This window comes from Pan paniscus, chromosome 1 (assembly GCF_029289425.2).
Source record: "Pan paniscus chromosome 1, NHGRI_mPanPan1-v2.0_pri, whole genome shotgun sequence".
In the NCBI taxonomy this organism is placed as follows: domain Eukaryota; kingdom Metazoa; phylum Chordata; class Mammalia; order Primates; family Hominidae; genus Pan; species Pan paniscus.
Window position 1 is genome coordinate 5,385,936 of NC_073249.2, and position 19,510 is coordinate 5,405,445.

The 19,510-nt window shown below is 36.8% G+C and overlaps 1 protein-coding gene across 3 annotated transcripts in view; it reads left to right on the plus strand.

Moving 5' to 3' along the window:
- Window positions 1-19,510, plus strand: part of AKT3 (AKT serine/threonine kinase 3) — a 352,958-nt gene that overhangs the window by 94,204 nt on the left and 239,244 nt on the right. The window lies entirely within an intron of this gene.

Below are 19,510 nucleotides of genomic sequence, written 5' to 3' on the forward strand. Positions count from 1 at the left end.
TTATTCAAATTTTTTTGCTGCTCTATGCCTGCAAATGACCCCTAAAGCACCCAGATTTTTTATCACAAATAATTTTAGGTGAGTAGGTGAATTTGCAAATACAGAATCCATGAATAATGAGGATTAAATGTGTTAGCTGGACATAGTATTTGAAAATTATTTGTAGAAATATGAAGCCTTGGGTTGGGCATGGTGGCTCCCATGGTAATCCCAGCACTTTGGGAGGCTGAAGCTGGAGGATCACTTGAGACTAGGAGTTCAAGACTAGCCTGGGCAACATAGCAATATCCTGTCTCCATGACAAAAAAAAAAAAAAAAAAGCCAGATATAGAGGTACATGCCTGTAGTCCCAGCTGTTTGAGAGGCTGAGATAGGAGGATGCTTGAGCCCAGGAGGTTGAGGCTGCAGTGGGCGAAGGCCACACCACCATACTCCTGTCTGGGCGACAGAGTGAGACCCTGTCTCTAAAAAGACAAAATGAAGCCTTGAGTAAAGTTATCTTCATTTAATATCTGCTGGATGCCTTGGATAGCAATCTAGGAGTAGCCTAACCCAAGTTTAAAGCCTAAAGTTTCTTGGTCCACTCAGGTGACATGAATCTAGGGTGCAGATCTGTGCAAGATTTAGTTTATTTTTTGGTTCCCCATTGACATTAACGATTAGCCATTTGTGATTCCAGCTTAATGTGGGAATTGACTTATCAGAGTCCTAATTTTGTCTTACATTTTAAATTGTTCTCAGTGGAGTATTCATCTGAATTATTCAATCTGATATTTACAGAAGCAGAACCTTCCTTTTATCCTTCTTAATTTTAATTTCTCCTGCCTTGTGATTTTCGTATTACCATCTCCTCTTTTTCCTTCTTCTTTCCTAGGTTTGTGAAGCATTTACTACAGTTGTTATAAGATTAAATAACTGTTCTCATTTAAGTACATTTCTTAAACTTACACTAAGATGTGACCTTCAGATTGCTTTAATAATGTAAGAAATAAGTTCATTTTTAAAAAAAATCTGGATGTTGGAACAAGACCTTGAATTTTTATTTTTATTTTCTTTTTAATTCATAATATTATTCATTACCCATCATGTTATTTTGGAAAGGTATAGCATAAAATATGATTTAGTAATTTAGCTTTCACCTAAGTTTTTATTGTACTTTATGATATAGGACTGGCTGTCATGAAAAAGTTAAATTTGATGGACATTCTCTCATCAAATTTGTCCTTGTATTATTTTATTTTATTTTTAATTTAATTTAATTTAATTTTATTTTATTTTTTGGTGAGACAGGGTTTTACTCTGTTGCTCAGGCTGGAGTGCAGTGCAGTGGTCCGATCATAGCTCACTGCAGCCTCGACCTCCTGGGCTCAAGCTCTCCTCCCGCCTCAGTTTCCTGAGTATCTGGGACTACTGGTGCACACCACCATGCCCAGCTAATTTTTGTAGTTTTTTTATAGAGATGAGGTTTTGGCATTTTGCCCAGGCTGGTCTTGAACTCCTGGACCCAAGTGATCCTCCTGCCTTGGCCTCTCCAAGTGCTGGGATTACAGGCATGAGCCCACCTCCCTTTATTCTGTTTTTCAGGGAGCAGCCCCACTGATCCTACTTAACTTAAGTCAGAATGATTTGGCTCTTCTGCTCAGAAACCTCCTGTAGCATCCCATCTCAGTAAAAGCCGAAAGTCCTTTCAGGAATCTATAGGACTCTAGATGAGGTGTCCCCAACCCCCAGCCTGTGGACAAGTACTGGTCCCTGACCTGTTAGGACCTGGGACACACAGCAAGAGGTGAGCGAGCATTACCACCTAAGCTCTGCCTCCTGTCAGATCAGATGCGAGGTTAGATTCTCATAGGAGTGCGAACCCTATTGTGAACTCTGCATGCGAGGGATCTAGGTTGCACGCTCCTTACTAACTCTAACTAATGAATCTAATGAAATCTAATGCCTGATGATCTGAGTGGAACAGTTTCAGCCTGACACCTTCTCCTCCTACCTCTTCCAAGGTCTATGGAAAAATTGTCTTCCATGAAACTGGTCCCTGGTGCCAGAAAGGTTGGGGACTGCTGCTCTAGATGATCTGGCTCCTCATTACCTCTCTGATCTCAGTTTCTGCTACTTCCTGCTTCATGCTCTTATTGCAGCTTTTTTGTCTTCCTGGAACATGTCAGGCATTTTCCATCTTAAAGCCTTGCTATTCTGTATGTCAAGAAAGCTCTTTCCCACAGGTATCTATATCGAGCTTCCTCACATCGTTTTAATTTTCCTTAAAAGTTGCCGTCTCAATGAGACTTCCCTTGGTTACTTTAGTCTTCCCCAAAGTATTATATTCCCTCTTTTGCTATATTTTTCTCCTAGCATTTTTCATACTATATAACCTTTTTTCTCCCCCATGGAAATATAAACTCCGTGAAAGCAGTGATTTTTGTCTACCATCCTCCCAGTGCCTGTCAAAGAGTCTGGCACTTAATATTTGTCAAGTGAATAACAAATGAATGAAATTTATTACCATAACCTATTTAAGAGCTTTAAGTGTTAATTAGATAGCTGGGTGTGGTGGCTCATGCCCGTGATCCCAGCACTTTGGGAGGCCGAGGCGGGTGGATCACCTGAGGTCAGGAGTTAGAAAACAGTCTGGCCAACATGGTGAAACTCCGTCTCTACTGAAAATACAAAAAAATTAGCTGGATGTGGTGGCGTGTACCTGTAGTCCCAGCTACTCGGGAGGCTGAAGCACCAGAATCGCTTGAACCCGAGAGGCGGAGGTTGCAGTGAGCCGAGATTGCACCACTATACTCCAGCCTGGGTGAAAGAGCAAGATTCCATATGAAAAAAAAAAAGGTATTAATTAGATAAATCTGTATCAAAAAGAAAGTAGAGACTGCAAGTGTAAGAACTTTGACATTGCATTTATTTTTATTTTGAAATAATTTCAAACTTAAAGAAAAGTTGTAAGAATAATGCTTTTTCTTCTTTATCTTTTTTTCTGAGATGGAGTTTCGCTCTTTGCTGCCCGGGCTGGAGTGCAGTGGCACGATCTTGGCTCACTGCAGCCTCCGCCTCCCGGGTTCAAGCGATTCTCCTGTCTCAGCCTCCTGAGTAGCAGGGATTACAGGCACCTGATACCACGCCCAGCTAATTTTTGTATTTTTAGTAGAGATGGGGTTTCACCATGTTGGCCAGGCTGGTCTTGAAGTCCTGACCTCAGGTGATCCACCTGCCTTAGCCTCCCAAAGTGCTGGGTTTACAGGCATGAGCCAGTGCACTGAGCAAATAATGCTTTTTCTAATGAACCATTTGAGAGTGAGATGCTCCTTTACTGTTGATTACTTTGGTGCATTTTTGTAGCATTGACATGCTCTTATGTAAAAAGAGTATAACTATTAAAGCAAGATATTAATAGTGATATATCAATCACTACCATCTGATCATCAGACCCCATTCAGATTTTGCCAATTCTTTCGATAATGTCTTTCATTGCAAAATTCTAACCCAGGATCTGTGCATTTGATTGTCAGGGCTCTTTAGTCTCTTCATGTGGAATGGCTTCATAGTCTTTCCTTTTATGGCTTTTATGCTTTTAAAGATTACATGCCAGTTATTTTGTAGAGCATCCCATAATTAGAGTTTGTCTAATGTTTCTTCCTGATTAGATGTAGGTTATACATTTTTGGCAGCAATGTCACAAAAGTGATGTTTTGTTCTTATTGTATTCTGAATTGATACTCAATTTTGGTTTATTCCATTATTACTGATGTTAACTTTGATCACCTGAAGGTAGTGACTACTAGTTTTCTCCACTGTAGAGGTACTCTTTTGTCCTTTGTTATTATTTTCTAAGGAGGTAATTTGAGACTATGTAAATATTATGTTTCTCTTTGACTCATCAGTTTTAGCATTTATTGATGTTTCTTGCCTAACTTAGTTGTGACTAAGATGAATGTCAAGTGGTGACTTTCTAATTTGTTGTTTCTTCAACATTCATTAGTTGGGATTCTCTTATAAGGAATCTCTCCATTCATAGATTCATTATTTATTTTTATCAATATGAGCTCATGGATTCTTGTTTTATTCAACAAATGAGTCATAATGTTTTAGTATTATGTATTTTGATGTCCAGATTGTCTCAGATTTGGCCAGTGGGATTCCCTTCAAACTTCTCTGCCCTTTAACATGTCTCCATCATTCTTTGAGCACCTTCTTACTCTCTGGCACAGTAAGATGTTCCCAGCTCTGCTTGTGATATCCCTGCTTCAGCCCTGGAATCAGCAGTTTTCCAGAGACTCCTGATTCTTTTTTGTGTGGAGAATGATATTTAGAACCCTAAATCTGGGTATTAATTGTGTTCCCTGTATTGAGTGTCACTGTTGTCAAGCTCTTTCATTAAAAATAAAATTAGGAAATAATTGTATGACATACTCACTTATTCTTACGATTTCTGCATCTGTATATTAAAAACTGAATTTGCATTGATATTTCAATTTCTAGCTCACACCAAAGAGTCCATTCTAGCTTCATCCTTTTTATATTTGTAACTTCCAGTGAGAAACGGGTTCAGTTATCTACAATATATGACTTATATGGTTCATCTCCTGTATATAACCAATCTCTCAATCATGCTGGCCACTACTTCTTGTGGTCAGTTCCTTGATTGGGCTTGACCCTTTCTCCTAGCTTCCCCCTACAGTACCAGCAGATTCTTACTTCCTTTGGCCATGCCTAAATACTTAAGAAAAGAAAGGCCTTCACATTTTAATGCATACTTTGGGGATTCCCATATCCCACCAAAGCTTATGCTTTGATCTTTAGGTGGAATTGCTTTATGATAAAAGGGTTCTTTTACTGTTCATTTTGGATGATGTGGATGAGTCTTAGAGTTTTATTCTGGTCTTTACAAATATGATTTGCTATTTTCTAAACTTATCTAATGACTAACTTAAGGCTTGTTTTGATAAGATTATAAGAAAACACTTTGGGGAATCTTGAGAGTTTTCTTTGTAATTTATTATAATTTATAATTCTGTAACATAGAGAACAAGATTAACATGAAGCTCTAAATGTATCCAATAGTTTTGCTTTCTTATCAGTGAATCTATCAGTATGCTAGTAGTAACTGGAGAATTTCAAAGATATGCTTACACTTTAAACCCTCAATTTCCAGTGCTTCAGGTGGGTTTGCACATATGACAAGACAGGCAAGGAGTAAGAAGGAGCCAGTATAAGAATTAAAAAGGAGACCGGGCACGGCGACTTATGCCTGTAATCCTAGCACTTTGGGTGGCCGAGGCGGGCAGATCACTTGGGCTCAGGAGTTCGAGACCACCCTGGGCAACATGGCTAAACCCTGTCTCTACTAAAAAAAAAAAAAAAAAATTAACCAGGCGTGGTGTCGCCCGCCTGTAATCCCCACTGCTCTGGAGGCTGAGGCATGAGAATTGCTTGAACCCGGGAGGCGGAGGTGGCAGTGAGCCAAGATTGTGCCACTGCACTCCAGCCTGGGGGACACAGCGAGACTCTGTCTCCAAAAAAAAACAATAATAATTAAAAAGGACTTGAGTGATACATTTATTAATTTGGCAAATATTTATTGATGATTTCATACATATCAAGCTGCTCTGCTGGAAGATTGTAAGTCAAAATAGGGTTCTTGACTTCATGGAATAGTTTCTTCACTTCAGCATTTTTGAACCAGGTAATTCTTCTTCGTCATAGCAGGCTATCCTGTGCATTATAAGATGTTTAGCAGCATCCCTGGCTTCTGCCCATGAGATCAGCTGTCTCCAGCCTTTTTGGCACCGGGGGCTGGTTTCATGGAAGACAGTTTTTCTATGAACCTGGGTGGTGTGTGGGAGGGGGATGGTTTTGGGATGAAACTGTTGCACTTCAGACCATCAGGTATTAGTTAGATTCTCAAAGGAGCATGCAACCTAGATCCCTCGCATGCACAGTTCACAATAGGGTTCGCACTCCTATGAGAATCTGTTGCCACAGCTGATCTGATAGGAGGTGGAGCTCAGGTGGTAATGCTCGCTCACCTGCTGCTTACCTCTCGCTGCGTGGCCTGGTTCCTAACAGCCACCATCCGTGGCCCAGGGGTGGGGACCCTGCACTTGGTAACAGCACCTCCTACCTCTCCATCCCTCAGCACATTGGCAGTAACCAAGAATGTCTCTATGTGTTGCCAAATGTCCAATGAGGGTGGGGAGCACATCACTACTCCTGGTTTTGAGTACCACTGCTCACAGTAAAATCGAATGCAGATACAGACATTCTACAGCTAATCATTCAGTGTAATTATCAACTGTGGTAAATGCTAATTATGGAAAGTACAGAGGGCCATGAGACTGTAACCAAGAAAATAATGACTCCATAATAAATTTGGAGTTCAGTCAAACAAATCAAAGTTTCTCTTGAGTGTATAGTAGGTATTTGATGTGAGAAAAGAAACTTAAGACATGGTCTTTTACTTTAAGGATAAGCTGGCTGTGTATCTTCCAAACCAGTACCCTGTTGAGAGTGAAAGAGTGCTCTATTAATAAGGAAACTGGGAAAATAAATAGAGATGAGGCAAATTGTACATATTCTACTTCCATGCTTTCATTATCTACCCAGAGAATAAGACCAGTATATGAAACACACAGAGAATAATTCAAGACAGTATATACATTAAGTGCTAACCTATGTCACATTATTAGAGGGTTCATTGTTACTTCTCCATCTTTGCTTTATAGAAGGCTTCATGGGAAAAGATGGGATTCTAGCTCTTCAATTTAGTTCTGGAGGTTTGCCATAAAATATCTCAATGTTCCTATTCAGTTATTTTACACTCTACTACCTAAGCCCCTAACCTGTTCAAGAGTTGTGTTTGACATAGCAGACAATAGAGAACAACTGGAGAGTCTTGATGAGGAATATATTATGATGAAATGGTTACAACTCCTAGAAGAAACATTCATTTCTCTACCAACCTTGATCAGCATTGAGGTACAAAAGAACAGTATTATGCAACTATCAGATGTACATACTGAAAGAACATTTCTTTCTTAAACCAAATTCTAGAAGTTTTTTATTGAAAACAGATTTCCTAGGATCATTTGTGTGTATATATATCTAAGGGGACATTGTTGGCTTGTTTCTCTTTCAATTTTTAGGGCAATTTTGAAGATACTAGATTTTGAGAAACTGTGTTTAGGGGAAAGGGGAAGAAACTGTAGGAAAGTGAAAAATCGTACACTTTTAGGTTAGTGCTAATCTGCTTGCGTAGGAACTTTCTGCATCCAAATACCTTGCTTTATATTCCCTAGCTTTCTTTTTAAAATGTTGCTTTTACTTTAATTTTTTACACTGCTTAAGACCCCATAGATTATACATTTATTTAAGTTCATAGTCATGGAACTTAATTACTTTTAAAAAGGTTTAGGCATGTTCATTCACTTACTCCTTAGAAGCAGTTCGCATTCTTTGTGTTGCCTGTGAAATCGGATGGTGATATAGGGCTTAAATTTTGAAATATGAGACATTTGGAGAACTTAAGGCAAATCAAAATGGCATAACATGATGGAGGAAGCATGAAGACCTTGTGACTGGTAGAAACAACAAAAGGATGTAGGAAAAGACTATGTATTGGGAAAGGGGGTAGAAATTATGCCAAAATTCCATTTGCCCACTTCAGATGTCTGCTTGGGACGAAGTCTGTGCCTGGGAAAAGGGATGAAAACTTTAACTTCCTTTCCCCCACACTTTCATCCCAAGAGCCTAGAATTAGAGCTGATTTAATGGTACTAACTAGTACTGTTAAACTAACTAGTACTGTTAATAGACCTTTATGACAGCATCCTCAGAGTTAACTATTTATATAATTGTTCTCTGGAGCAAAGCATTCAGAGTTCCCAGAAGCTACAGTGAATTTCACACCACTTATAAACCAAGGGACTACCTGCAAAGTGTTTCTGTTATTTTAAAATCTAAAGTCTATTTGAATTTGAAAAAATAAAATGAAAAGTTGAAAATACCAAATCTAAGACTTGTGTGTAATTGAAATGAGGTTGTTTTAGAAAATTAAATTTGGCAAGTGATTAATGCTTAATAAGGAGTAATTGTTTTATCTATTTTAGGGAAAAATTAATTTAACAAACCTATTATTATGTGAAATTTAGGTAATGAACATGGGCAGTACATAATTTCCGTAACATTTATAGCATCGACCACAAAAAGGCTGAATTAGTGTCATCAAATACAAAGAATGTTCATTTCAGAATCAAAGCTGTTCGGAAAGCAGTGCTCATGGTTACTATAATTAATTCAACATTTCAGGACTATTTAAAATTGTTATGTCATATCACTTTAGTAGATATACCTTTCAGATGCATATATGCCTGATTTTGGATAAGTGTATTTTTTGTACTTTTCAGTTTAAAAATTTTTTTCTTAGTTAAAAATGTTCTCTCATTTAATGATTTTTGGTTTTGTATCAAAAGCAAAGAAACTTTCAGTTATCTCTTAAATAATAAAACAGAGGTCGCCCAACCTGCACTGTTTTGGACCCTGTATACAGCATTAACCCAGCTCAACAGCTGGCTGTGATTGGCTAGCCAATCAGAGTACCAATTCTGTAGTGTCCTCCACCTTTCCCTGAAGCTAGTAGAGTTTTGGTTGAGTGGGGTATAAATGTGAATAGCAGATTAGTGAATTAAAATGGTCCTAGATAGTTGTAGGCTCCAGTGCTGAAGTTCCTGGAGGATAATCCAACCTCCCTAAACTCTCTTGATACTGAAGAACTCACCTGGAATAGCTACAGCCTACTTTTCTGTCCCCCTCCCCACCTTCCCTGCAAGCTCTGTTCCCCTGTGGGCTGGGTCCTGTTTCAGCTTTTCCATGCATGTCTCAGGAACTGTTCCTGTAGACAAAGGTCCATTCAGCACTAGAATGCTTTTTCCAGGCTGCATTTCTAAATCTGAGTCCCTGTGTATCTTCCAGATCAAAGTGCCCCTCTCCCCACAACAATGGACTAGATTTGCCAGGGCCTCATAGCAGAATATCCTGTCTGACTCTCTCTTCACTAGACTAAGGAGAAAAAATAACAAAACAAAAATGAAGAATTTATTTTAAAAGATGAATATAGCATTCCCCCCTCCCCTAAAAAGAAATGAGCAACTATTACTTACACAAAATGTAGATACAACTGTATTCCTTGTAGGATTACTTATTAAAGCTTTCTTGATACGTAAATCTAAATCCAAGCGTTTGGCATGAATGTCTGCTTCATTTATCATTGCCTTGGATATGCTTTAAAGAGTCTGTCACAGCTGGTCTACAAATGGATTTTTGCACACACCAAAACTTGCCTTGTGGCAAATGTTTTATAAAAGTTGTATAGAGGCTTCAAATATTGTTCTTCATGATTCTTTGCTGCTAATTTTCCAGAAGTCCTTCTCTTTCAGAGTCTTTTTTTTTTTTTGAGAAACATTTAAGAAAATTATGTTGAGTTTGGTGTAAATTAGAGTTGTGACAAATTACAGAGCAGTTTTCACAAGTAAAATTGGGCCAGTTAGCTCAGAATTAGAAAATTAATCTTTTTCCAAAGCATTATCTCACTTTCTGTGTGTTTATAGTGTTTATAGACTAATAGTATCAGTACCAACAGCTAAAACAAAAGTCAGTTTTTTTTCTTTTAAAAAACATTATTTGTTTTTAATGAACAGTTATTGAAGTATTGGCCTTAATTGGCTAGGTGTGGTGGCTCATACCTGTAATCCCAGCACTTTGGGAGGCCAAGGCGGGCAGATCACCTGAGGTCAGGAGTTTGAGGTCAGCCTGGCCAACACAGTGAAACTCCGTCTCTACTAAAAATACCAAAATTAGCCAGGTGTGATGGCAGGCACCTGTAGTCCCAGCTACTCGAGAAGCTGAAGCAGGAGAATCACTTGAACCCAGGAGGCAGAGTTTGCAGTGAACTGAGATTGTGCCACTGCACTCCAGCCTGGGCGACAAAGGGAGACTCTGTCTCAAAAAAAAAAAAAAAAAAAAAAGATTAGCCTTAATCAACAAGCATTTACTAATAACTTACCGGTAAAGAGTAGTATATTCAGATTTAAAACATTTTGAAGAAATGTCCAGAAGTGGAGGACAAAGGCATTGAGCTTGCTGTCCTTGTAAAATACCGTGTGTGCATGCGTGTGTGTGTGTGTGTGTGTGTGTGTGTGTGTGTGTGTGTATACGTGCATGCATGTGAGAGGGGAGAGAAGGTGGGAGAAGGAGGCATACAGTAGTTGCAAGTTAACATAATAGAGAATTTTTAAAACCTTAGGACACATCTAAAGATGATACAAAATGTATGTTAATGCAAGATAAAATTTGGTTTATTAGGGACAGTGAATTATGATTTGAAATAATTGGGGCAAATTTAACCAAGTAGGGTTAAAGCGTTACTTTGAAGGAAAGGAGGGTAGTAAGCAGTACATAATTTTGAGCTAAATTCATAGGCAAATCAATTTCTATTTAGAAACTGAAGCACTTTCTTTATAAAAGCATGACTTCGCCTCTTTATTTGCTCAAGTATATATGAGGCCGTATTGCATTTAGCCTATATGAGAAGGAGAAGAAAGCAGAGAAGGAGTTATGAGGGAGATTGGAAGAGAATAAAAAGATCACTTCACTTTAGATGCCAAGCAAGAGCAATTATTACAGCATTATTTCAGGATTCAAGGACAACAAGGCCTGTAAAGAGGCCACTGATAACCTCATTGGTGACTTTGTGGAGATCAGTAGTAGTGATGGTAAATAGCAAATTGGCAGGAGTTGAAGAGTGAATGGATACTGAAGAAATGGAGACAGTAATCCAGTAATCATAGATTTTTCTTCTGAGTTGTTTTTTGATAAAAGGAAAGAAAATAGATTACAGCAAGCCAAAGAAAGACGATTTTTGGATAGGGTGTTTTGAGCATATTCATAGGTTGAAGGAATGGAGTCAAAATACAGAGGGAAATTCAGAAAGATCCAAGAGAGAGATTCATCATTTGACATAATCAAATCTTAGATGACAGTAAAGATGGGACACAAGAAAGAGGGGTTAGTTCTTGAAAACTAGAATGTATATGACTTCCTTTGTTATAAGTAAAGGGGGTATTCTGAATGTTTGAAGTAGAGAGCTGGGAAGTTGAAGTTATTCACATTTAATGGTTTCCCTGCTTTCTAGGAAGTAGGAATATTATAAAATGAGAAAGATGGGGTTGGGGGAGAGGGGTTTGAAGAGGGATAAAGAAGATGTGGCATGGTTCCTTTAGAAAACAATCATGATCAAGTCAACTAGAGATGAATGAAATAATTTCCCAGGTTTGCATGAATTATGATAGATTTATTTGGTTTAGTTTCGTGATTTAGTATAGCAGTACTCAGAAGAGTTCCACATAAAATGGATTATATCATATACCTAGGATGGAGACTGATAAGATGTGTATAATGAAAGAAAAAGTGGATTAGAAAAATATAGAATGATCAGGGATTCCATAGAATGAGACAAGTAGAAGGGAACTTTTCAACAGAGAAAATAGGGAGAGAATGAAGGACTAGAAGTGGTAAGGAAAAGGAAGGAGGAAGTTCAGTAGAACTGAGGAAATTATAATATTAGCTTAAAATATTAAAGTATTCATGCAACAGTGTGTGAGGGCAGATGAAGTACCAAGTAGTACTTCAATGGAGTTGCCACTAGATGTCACTCTGATTCGTATGGTAAGGCTAACCTTGACACGTACTCAAGATGGGGGCTTTGAAAGTCAGACCTGTATAAACAGGCAATTTTTAATAGCTTATGCAGATCAATTATTATCCAGAAATCTTATTCATATAACTACACTACTTTTGAGAGAATATTCTCATGAGAACAAAACCCCTCAAATTTGAAAACTTCAAGTGATTAATACTGTCTTTGCATTATTGATTTATTTTTATTATCTTAATCACACTAAATAGTATTTCTCAGTGAACTTTAACATTTTCTGAAATTCTACATTAAAGTTTGTGAATTTATTTTCTTTATATTGTTTTATTTACTTATCTGCTGAATTGGTTCTGGTTTTATAGGGACTAAAGAATTTTTATAAGCACTAATAAAGCTGCTTCTTTCTAAGTGGTGAAGATTGTGCATGTGAACACCAAAGTTGTGAGTATAGTTTTACACTGTGTGGCCTTCCTATCAACTAGAAGGAAGAACACTGTCTATCCAACTCTTGTTTTTTTTTAAGTCCCATTCTTGTTTTCTGTTCAATCAGTATGGCTTTGCCTCTTTATATTCATGTTGAAATAAAGGGTCATGTTTAGAAAGCTTGTCAGAATTCCTGCCTATCCACAATTTTTTACAACTTGGTTCTTTCAAAACTCTGAACAATTTTGGATAGCTATGCAATATAAATATTAAACAAAACACAAAAAACCAGACACACCAACAAACCATGTTGATTTCCTCAGAATCATATAAACAATACCCAGGCATACTATATGTTTTAAAAGATATATTTATGTTTGTGTATCTTTTAATTTTTTCTTCATTTGACAGGGGAAAGATGTGAGATTATACAGCATTGCTAGAACCGTTGGGCCTTAGTGTAAAACAATTTACAGGTCATTATGGTTGAAAAAGCATAGCATCACATTTTTTGCATGTGCTATGCCTAGGTATATTCCAGTGCTTGCTTCAGACATCATTTCATTACTGACTCTTACCGATCCTTGTTATTCATTATGGTCTTAAGTAATTTTTAGCCATGTTTGCAAGAAACCTATACTATGTCTTAAGTGAACTGTCTTACATTTATCCCTTTTGATTTTTTTTGTGTTTATGGATAAAGTCAGTTTACAATAAGTTTAATGTGGTTTTCTATGGTAATTCCCAATGTGATACTAAGAGTTTCATTTGGAAAGGTACCTATTTACTAAGCATGTTGTTAGGTGACATTTTGGTCTGTTCATTGAAGATATCTCCCTTTAATCTCTTCATTGTGTCTTGGGAAAGAAGTCATTTTGCTTTGGACAAGTGAACGTGAACATGCTGCATTTACTGGGCTGTACTGGGTAGAATACAAGTACAAGAGAGAAGGTCAGTTACAACTTAGCAGCAATGGCAATGTAATTTTACTTTCCCCAAATTTTGTTGAAGCAGTCATTAAGAATTACACTCTATAATAAAAAAAAAGCATGAAAATATGATGCAAAAATCTCCGTTAATGAAATTCCTCTTGAAATTATCCTCTAATTCCCTTTTAATTCTCAAATTCACTTTGCCATATAACTTTCAAAATGAAACTTCTGACATTTTTGTTTGTTCTTGGAAAGAGTGTTCATTTCTTTGCAGTTTTACGGTGAAAATAATATCCTATATTTCTTTTTAGGAATATATTCCTTTGTTGTGCTAGGAACAGTAAGTTTATTTAGATAATAGCCATCTACACTCTCTATCTCTAATCCCCAAAGGCCTTAACCTCCATTAGGAATAAATGTAGATTTTTGTTTGCTTGAAATAGCTTCCTGGGCATGTAAAAACCCCTTTGACATCATTATTTAGGGGCTCCCATCCTCCCAATGGAATCACAGCCTAATACAAAAACTTTGCAGCTGGTGAGCTCCCAAAGCCCCTTTTGATGATTGTTGTTAAACTCAGCATGGCAGCTTGCAGTTGTTCCTTTCCTGTACTGCCCCCCACCCCCCATGTTCATGCTCTTCATGACAATAAGAATTCTCCAGAGGTAAAACACAGGGCTGAAAATTTCTGATGTCTCCTTCATCCTCTGTTTCTTCTCATTCATTTCCATTCTAAGCATATTTATAAAGTTTAGTGGAGATTATCAAGGGAAAGATTCGTTCTCTCTCTGTCTCTCTCATGCTTTACTGTCTCTAATAAACTAATTTCTTTAAAAACAAACAATTGAATATCAAAGCATTGAATATGCAGAGGTTATGAGACCCCTCATCTTTTCTGTAGAGTATGTTAGTTTCAGGTAAATTGGAAATCAGAGGTCCTGGCTGTGACTTAGTTCAAACTTGGAAGTTTCTTATGTCATACTATGTTCTTTATTGATAAAATGAGGGTACAAATAACCCAAGCAAGTGGTAATTAAATGATTTATTAACTCAGTGACACACTAATTGACCAGAAATTTTCTCTAAAGTTTTTGTTCTAACTTTAACTGGCTGTATCAAGTATAGGCTTATGTTGGTATTATTTAGGGGAAAAAACATTTATCACTCAAGATAAAGCATGTTTAGCTCATTGAAATGTAAAGACAGAATACATTTTAATAGAACAATTACATATGATATGATTTAGATATTATGAAAATAACAACCATAATTGAGAAAGATCTAAAAAGACCTGGGACTGATAGGCAAGTTAGAAATGGACGTTAAATTATTGAAAAAAACATACGGAGACAAACATGTTAGAAAATAAAGTACTCCCTATGTTTGAGTTTAGTAAAATAAGCATTAAAATAGGGCTAAATGGAAACAGAAACAAAGCAAAGTAAAAAATCATCGAATGAACCTGAAAGATCTTTTTGATTCCACATAGGGAATTTGTTTTTTTGAAGTTTTTGATACCTGCATTAAAGCTGAATTTTAGAGTTAATGCAGATTTTGCTACATTAATTTTTTTGAAGTTCTGAATGCATTGAGTTTTGGAAACTATTTTCAGGATGAATACTACGGGTACTGCAGATGCTCACTTTATATAATTATGTGTCTTGAATTAATTAAATCCAACTTCAAAGGCATGTATCGGAAATTCCTTTGCATAATAAAACCTCCATTCCTAGTGCCAGTGATAAAATGAGCAGCAGAATGGTTTAGCAGGGGTGTCCAGTCTTTTGACTTCCCTGGGACACATTGGAAGAAGAATTGTCTTGGGCCACACGATGAGCTAAAAAAAAAATCAAAATAAATCCTATAATGTTTTAAGCTCGTGAATTGTGTTGAGGCGCATTCAAAGCTGTTCTGGGCTGCATGTGGCCTGAGGGTCACAGGTTGGACAAGCTTGGTTTAAAGGGAATAGGGACAAATTCTCATTCCAGAGAGCTGAGTACTGACTAATATCATCTATTACCACATACTTTTGTGACCCTGGGCAAATCACTTTTCCTGTTTTTGTAAAATAAGGAGGATTGACCAAAATCATCTCTAAATCCGTACATGTTTTTAGTATGCTCTGATCATTTTAAAATAAATAATTTTGACATCATATCTCGTTTTCTTAAAAATTGATATGCCCAATACTCTTATTTTATATTTGAGACAGGATCTCCCTCTGTTGCCCAGGCTGGAGTGCAGTGGCATGATCATAGCTCACTGCAACCTCAACCTCCTGAGCTCAAGTAATCCTTCCACCTCAGCCTCTTGAGTAGCTGGGACTGTACAGGTGCACACCACCACGCCTGGCTAATTTTTAAATTTTTCGTAGAGGACGGGCTTACCATATTGCCCAGGCTGGTCTTGAACTCCTGGGCTCGAGTGATCGTCTTGCCTCAGCCTCCCCACCCAAAAAAAATCCTGCTAGGATTACAGGCCTGAGCCACTGCCCCCAGCCTACTTTTATTTTAGAACTGAGAGCTTCAGTAAGATCATAACAGGAAAATTTAAAATCTCCCCCATGACTTGTAAAAGAACATCTTTTTGAGAAATTAAAACAATTTTTTTTTTTTTAATGAGCCAAGGACTCATGAATACAGTGATCACAAATGAGATCCCCTCATGGTGATGAGAATAGCCATTTCAGAAATTACCACTGAACATAGTAAAGAATACTGGAACTAATAGTTGGTGGTGTAAAATGTGATCAATCAAGAGAGTCTATTTCTGTTATGTATAATAATTTTTTAAGGTAAACTTTTTCTTAAAGTATGAGATACATAAAAGTGAAAGAATCATAAGAATACGGCTCTGTAAATATTCATGAAGTAAGCACACCATGTAACACCTATATTTAAAAAACAATATTACCACTACCTTATAAGCCTTCCCTTCCTCTACCCTTACAGTCACTATGTCCCACCAAGCAAACAGGATGACTTCTACAGCATATATTAGTTTTGCCTGCTTTTGAGTATGAAATCATATGGCGGCTTTTTCAAAATTTTATTTGTGAGATTTATTGATGTTGTTGTTTGTACTAACAGTTCATTCAGGCCCATTGCTGTATTATATTTCCACTGCATGACTAGACCCTAGTTTATCTGTTCTATTTTTGGATTTGTTTTGTTTTTACATTTTGGCTGTATGTCTTTGGGTGTGCATACATACACATTTCTGTTGGCTATGTACCTAGAAGTGGGGCTGCTGGATCATAGAACGTGCATATGTTCAACTTTTGTAGATGCTGCCAGATGCTTTCCTTAAATGTTTATTCTTTATATTCCAGCAGCAGTTTGTAAGTTTCATTTGTTCTATATCTTCACCAACACTTGGTGATATTGTTGGTAGAGATGGGCCTCTTCCTATGGTTGCTGAGGCTGGTCTTAAGCTCCTGGGTGTAAGCAATCCTTCCAAAGTGCTGGGATTACAGGCATGACAGGTGTAGCATCAACCCTGGCCAGTAATGTGGTTTTAATTTGTATTCCCCTGATAACTAATGAAGTAGAACTCTTTTTCATATATTTACTATTCATTTGGAGTACTAAAAAAATTTTATGACACTTGCATTTTAAAATATTAAACTTTCCTATGTTAAGAAGGGCTGTTGTAAATTAGTTATTTTCTAAAACATTTGGCATAATCATTCAGTCTATCTCTGTATTTGATAAGTTGTGAAATTCTTTGAAAATATTTTTTTCCTTAATAAAACTATGTATTTCAAACCATGGAATTGATTTCAAATGCTACCTTCTGAGTGTTATTAAGACTATTTATTCATAGTATTTTTGAAAACAAGACTAGAAAAAATGAAGTGTTTTAAACAAACAGTGGTTTTTCCTTCCAGGGAAGTCTTCTCCAGGAAATTTCTTTGCCAGGATGGTCAAGTCCCTTATATACAAAGTTTTTCTTCCAGGGTAAAATTATTAGGCATTGTAGAGGGTATAATTAAAAGTTGATCTGCCTAATTTTAGGTTTACTGGCCAATTACAACCTTATCATTGAACGCAGAGTTTGGAAGATTCTTGAGCAGTATTTTAGAGCTGTTTTTGAGATGGAGACCAACTTTTCTATGTGCTCCTACATTTTCGAGCCTTCCGTGCACTTCCTTTGGATCTATGTGACTAATTTCTGGCCAGTGAATTGGGAGTGAAAATAGTATGTGTCACTTTGGCCTGAGTCAGTTAAGAGCTACCTCCTTCTGACCTCTTCTGTTGCAGTGGTGAACATGTACATGTTCTAAAGTTTATGTATTAAGCTAGTGTTTGTTGTTGCAGTCAATGTTAAGTAACCTAACAGAGTTTCATTTTAGTAAATGGTCTACACATTAAAAAAAAAAAAGATACCCTGGAGCCCCTGAAATATTTTTATGCCCATAATTTTTTGTGAGTAGAGTGCTGCTTTTAAAAAAGACTAGGGTTTGGAGAATATTCTTATGAGGAGAAATCGGTTTATGATGGGAAAATGAAAAAGGACAAACATTTGTTTTATCATTCTACCAAATGAGAAGAAAACTTTCACAAAAAGAAATGTTTAAGGTTTCTGATTATCAGAGTTTTATTTATTTATTGAGATGGAGTCTCGCTCTGTCGCCCAGGCTGGAGTGCAGTGGTGCCGTCTCGACTCACTGCAACCTCCACCTCCTGGGTTCAAGCGATTATCCTGCCTCAGCCTCCCAAGTAGCTGGAATTACAGACACCCAGCACCATGCCCGGCTAATTTTTGTATTTTTAGTAGCGACGGGGTTTCGCCATATTGGCCAGGCTCGTCTTGAACTCCTGACCTTAGGTGATCGCCTGCCTCAGCTTCCCAAAGTGCTGGGATTACAGGTGTGAACCACCATGCCTGACCTCTGAGTATATTTATTATTTACATAAAATCCGATTATTTTTATAACATTAAAATGATTTTAACTAGTTTTGCTTTTTTAAAAAAGTTTTCAATTTAGAAAGGTGGTAACTATCAGAGAGGCATGTGACACAGACATAGTGGCCCCTTGGTATCCACAGGGGATTGGTTCTAGGTCCCTTGTGGATACCAAATTCCAAGGATGCTCAAGTCCCTTATATACAATGGTGTAACATTTGCATATATTGTTCTATTGTTATTTTTTACTGTTTTTTTTTTTTTAATTTTCTATCTGTAGTTGTTTGAATCTGTGGATGAGAAACTCATGGGTTCAGAATGGCCTATCACAAACTGAGGATTATGGAAAAATACTGTAGTTTACAGGTATTTTTTTGAATACTGTTAATACACAGATTACTCATAGTCTAATTGGAATAAAAATATTGAGAAAAATAAAGTCCTTTTCATGTTTAATTTCTAATTCTTTGCACAAAAGTAATTTTTTGGAAAAGCTGTTTCTTGGTTTCATTTTAGAATTCCCAGCAACCAAAAGTAAGCCTGAGTTTGTACCAAGGTAGGAAGTATTTTATATTTTATCATGTCTGCTAGTCTTGTTCTATTAAATTACTTAAGCAACTTTTTATTATAGGAAATTTGGAAATGTGAGATGTTTAGCGCAAGGAAATGATCTTAAATGGAACAAAGCTGGTTAAGAAATTGAAATGAATAAAAAGCATGTTATGAAAATATGCAACACTCTCATTGACCTAATTAAAATAGCTTATATAAGATTATTGTTGGACTATGTCTTATAAACTTACAAGGGAAATCTTGATTCCCTCTCTTTAACTCCTTATAGTTATTGCCAAGATTAATATTCTTACATGTATATTTTTACAAATATGTATGATAGAATGGTCACTGTAAAAAAGTTCTATTTTTAAAAACATTGGCATGAGAAAAAGGTGAATGCTTCTTAATAAAGTATTGGAATAATTATTTATTAGTGTTACTGGAAATGGGTGATTCAGTGTCACTTTTTGGGTAATGTGGATTTGTTTTGAGAGAGAAACAGAGAAACAAGGAAACAAAAATCAACAAAGACTAACAAAATTTCTGCAGAGAATACAGGTACGTGCTTGCATGAAACAAAGGTCCTATCATGAAAATACTAAAAGTCTTTGAAGAACTAGGCTGGAGTTTATACTGCTAGTGTTCTTTATTGACGATATATGGAACATACAGTTATATATGTGATGAAGTTAACATTAGTGATATAAATTTCCCAGATGTAGGGCTAACACTTCTTCAAAAATCAGATTTCCAGGTATTTCATAGCTTGAACAAATATTTGATGAGACCCCTCCCCTGAAATTTTATACCCTAGAACTTAATAAACATGCCTGGAAATTTTATGTAGATGAAGGATTGGGGTTTCTAGAGGTCATGGCGTAAGTCATTCTTTCCTACCTGGCCTTTGTACAATACCAGATACAAAATGAAGAGTACAGATAGAGGCCAGAACGTACCTACTAATGATAAAAGTCCAAGT